Raw genomic sequence first — 4,319 nt, 5'->3', positions numbered from 1 at the left:
TTCTTTCCAGACACTGAAAATGGAGTCATTTCATAGAAACCACATACATTTATGTGTATTCATGTCTTTTTACCCAAGGTTTCACATTTCATAGTTCAAGTGGCCTGTAGTCACTTGAGTTCCAAAAATGTTTGTACACATACAATGTCCAGCTCAGATATTAACAGAGTTGCATTATGCACAACTATGAATACTGACCAGTTTTCCAGCTGCTGCTATTCAATTTAGTATAGATTTCAATGTAACTCTGTCAATCCTACTAGAAGATAATTAATTAATCTATGGTACAGAGGAACTTATGAAAATATTTTCTCTCAGTAAATACTAACTTAGAATTAGTACATCCCACTACAAGTCCTCCCAGTTTTAATTAACATATTAGATATGCATGAATTAACATTGGTAAGATAAATGCCAAATAAATTAATAACTATTGCACACTAATTATATTAAAAAAGCAGAAAATTGAAAAAAATAAATTACAGTTTGGGAAGAGGCAGCACCTTATTTATTCAACTATGGAGAGTTGGGCTGTTGATATATATATATATATATATTCTCACTATGCTGTTCAGACTGGCCTTGAACTCTCTATGGAGGCAGCCAGGCTGGCCTTGACCTCACAGTGCTCCTCCTACCTCAGCCTCCCAAGTGCTGAGATTACAAGCATGTGCCACCACACCAAGCCCTTTTATACTTTTGACATTCATATGAATTTATATTGTATCTATAACTTACAGTCATTTACCTTTTACTTGCTCTCTACTTCATTTTCCTATTTCTTTTCTGAAATGAAAGCTTGAAATATAACAAAAATCTAGACACGCATAAATGTTTGAAAAGTATACTTCTTGTATTGTAATCCCATGAAAGGAGTATTTTTCAATGTTAAAGTGAGTTTTTCACAAGTTATTTTAAAAATAGAAATAAAAACTACATTAAAAAGATGTCATGACAGTGAAGCAGCCCAGGGCTTGAGTTGCCAATACAATTACTTGTCTATCAGGTAATGTTTCACAATAGATGGCACTTATACCTGTATATGCACAAGACAGCTTGGATAGTTGCATGGCTGATTTCTGCTGATCTAGCTGGGGAGATAGCTCAGCAGAATAAGTGCTTGCCTGGCAAGCACAAGGTCCTGAGTTCAATTCCCAGTACCTTAAAAAAAGAAAAAAATCTGCTGATCTACTGAAAGGAGTAGTTATTGCTTAAAATTTTCTCTGTCCTTTTTAATTTTTTATAACTTTTTGACCAATTTTGCATTCTTACATCTGGTAATCTGAGCAACTAATTTGAAGAGAATGATATGTAATATAATATGTAATATAACAACAGTTGTTGAACTCTTATTATTCTATTTAGTGAAACAGAATTATTTCTGACAGGGCTTTTTTTTTAACTATATGCTATTTTCTCTAAAAAATAAAATTTAAAACAACAACGAAGATAGATAGATAGATGATAGATAGATAGATAGATAGATAGATAGATAGATAGATAGATAGACACATAGATAGATACCATTTGCTTTTAGTTGGATATAGTCTGCACATATGTGAAGTACCATGTAACACCTTAAAATATGTTGAAACAAGGAATGAATCATGCTCACCTTTTCACACTCATCTAAAAGCATGTACCTTTTGACAAAAATAAAAAGCACAAACGTTTATTGGGAAATTTTTGCCAACTACAAGAATCTGAACATATTCAACCAGTCACACCAAATATAACGCTATCCTAGGAAATAGCTTAAAATCCATAAAAGGGAGAACTTTAAGATCTAATTTCCTCCTGAGATAGCTCAGTAGTCTAAACACTTGCCTGGCAAGTACAAGGACCAGGGTTCAACCCCAGATGCCACATTCTTTCCTGGCCCCACCCCAGGTGCACTATTCTGGTCACCAAAACCAAGTGAGAAGGCACACACCATTAATCCCAGCTCTAAGGAAACTAAGACAGGAGGATCACTATGAGTCCAATCTGTATAGCAAGACCCTGTACCAAATTACAAAAAAAAGAAAATCTAATTTCCTCAACTCCTCAAAGGTGTTTGTAATTTAACTATTTCCATCCTTTCTAAGATACAATTGTTGAAATAAAAAATATATATTTAGTTAGTTCCTATAATTAAAGAGCCATTCACCTACGGGAAAAGATCAGAATTGACATTGTTTACAATGAGTTTTTAAAGTTTGGGGGGTTTTTTTGTTTGTTTATTTGTTTTGGGTTTTTTGTTTGTTTGTTTGTTTTCAAAAGGCTACATAAAAGAGGGCACTAAATATACAATTCTTTTTTCAGCACAGAGTCTTGTTATACAGCTCAGGTTGGCTTTCAGCTCACTATGGAGCTGTTAAGGATTGTGTCTAGATGTGCCCCCACACCAAAAGCCTCACATCCTGGGAGGTGGGCTTCTCAGAGATGGCTGTATCTAGAGTGTGTAAATGTGGTTTAAGAGTGTCACATTGCGCTTATGGCTATGTGGTACTGGATGATACACTAATTGATTCATTATAGTTTTGGGTGTGGTCAATGAGAAGCCCCATCCTGAGCATGGTGGCCCCACCCTAAAGGCTTAATGCCTAATGGAATGAAAGAGAACAGGGGGATTGGTGCAGTTTCTGCTGATACCTGCTTGTGTTGCTATCGACTGTGTCTGCCATGCCACCTAGCTTGGGACCAGCCTACTATGGACTGGAACCTCTACAAACTATCAGCCAAAATATGTCTTTCCTCCTTTAACTTGCCCTGAATTTGTGTTGCTAAATGCAAAATTTTTACAGTATTCAAATGATGTAAAGTTGCCCTGAATTTGTATTGATAATAAAAAGTAAGCTGGGCATGGTGGCGCATGCCTGTAATCCTACCACTTGGGAGGCTGAGGCAGGAAGATCACAGTGACTTTGAGACCACCCTAGGCTACAAAGTGAGCTCAAGGCCACCCTGAACTGCATAGTGAGAACCTGTCTCAAAAAGACAAATAAACAAATAAAGTAAGTAATGCATAATAATTTAATAGTAATTCATGTTTTGATTGTCGTTTATAATTTTAAGCCATCAGATGCTAGAGGCTGAATTAGGACTTTAATGTAACTTACATAAACACTAATACCTACAACACAAATAGATGTTGGCCTAATTTTGAAAATGAAAATATCAGTGTCTCAGTTACTTTTTTTTTCCTCAGTTACTTTTCTCTCATTGCTGAGACAAAATACACTGATGCTCAAAATTAACAATAGAAAGCCTTCTTTAGCTAGCAGTTTGTGAACGTTTCAGTCTCTAATCAGTGGCTCCAAGGACAAAGAGCACACTTCAAGTGACATAAGACAGAAAGAGCAGCAAGAGCAAAAAGGGATGGGGAGCAAGCCCTTTCCTCCCTTACCCTGTAAGTGGCCTAACAACCACACTATCTCCACGCCTTCTTCTTGCCCCAGACAAGGATGTTTACAAAGTGAGGATGGACCCAGGTCCCCTGCTCAGTCACTTAGTCAGCCTTCTGTACTTCTCAAGTTGACACAATATATCAACTATAACACTTTTTGCCTAATAGCTACTTAGACAAAGAAAAATGAAGGAGACAGTTCTGTTTCCTGTTTATATGGTCAAGCATCATGCCATTTTAAATTACTATCTTATTCCTTAGACCTAAATCTGCTCCATCTTCCTTACACCCTATGAGTCCATTTTGACCTTGAGGAAACTGCACCTGAAAGAAGTACAACAATTTGTCCAAAATTCCTCTTTAGTGACAATAAGCATACCATAAACTTTTGCATCTACATGGATGTATGAAAATCCCTTGTTCCAGTCAATACTTCTGGGTTCAGTGCTTGGTTTAATTTTACCTACCCAGTGGTAAAGAAAGCTTTCTTCAGTATGTGACTTTCTGAATTCTTTGGAAGCCACAACACCTGTTGAAAGAGTTCAGCAATCCCGCACTTATTGCAGAGGTTACATTGCAGACAACCCTGCAATAGGTGAAAATCAGTGAAGTAGCGATGTTATATTTTAAGGCTTTATAAACCCTTTCCACACTCAAACTTTCCCCACACTTTTAAAAGCCCTTCTAATGTTCTTAGATTCTCTAAGCTCGTAACCCTATGTAATTTTAACAATTTATGTATACTGTACTGTACCCCAAAGTCCTGTGATATAACAAAAACTCTGTGATAATTTAGATTTGTTTCTGAAAACCCGTAAATCAGTGAATCCATGAAAGTCGAACTGCGAAATAGAAGCGACTACTGTATTTATTCTCTGAAATCCTCTTTTTAAGGTCCTGTTCTCTTTATTTCTTCTTTCAAGTAACTGAT

Source organism: Octodon degus, unplaced genomic scaffold, assembly GCF_000260255.1.
Source record: "Octodon degus isolate 3935 unplaced genomic scaffold, OctDeg1.0 scaffold00410, whole genome shotgun sequence".
NCBI classification, from domain to species: domain Eukaryota; kingdom Metazoa; phylum Chordata; class Mammalia; order Rodentia; family Octodontidae; genus Octodon; species Octodon degus.
Note: the sequence above shows the minus strand (reverse complement) of the source record.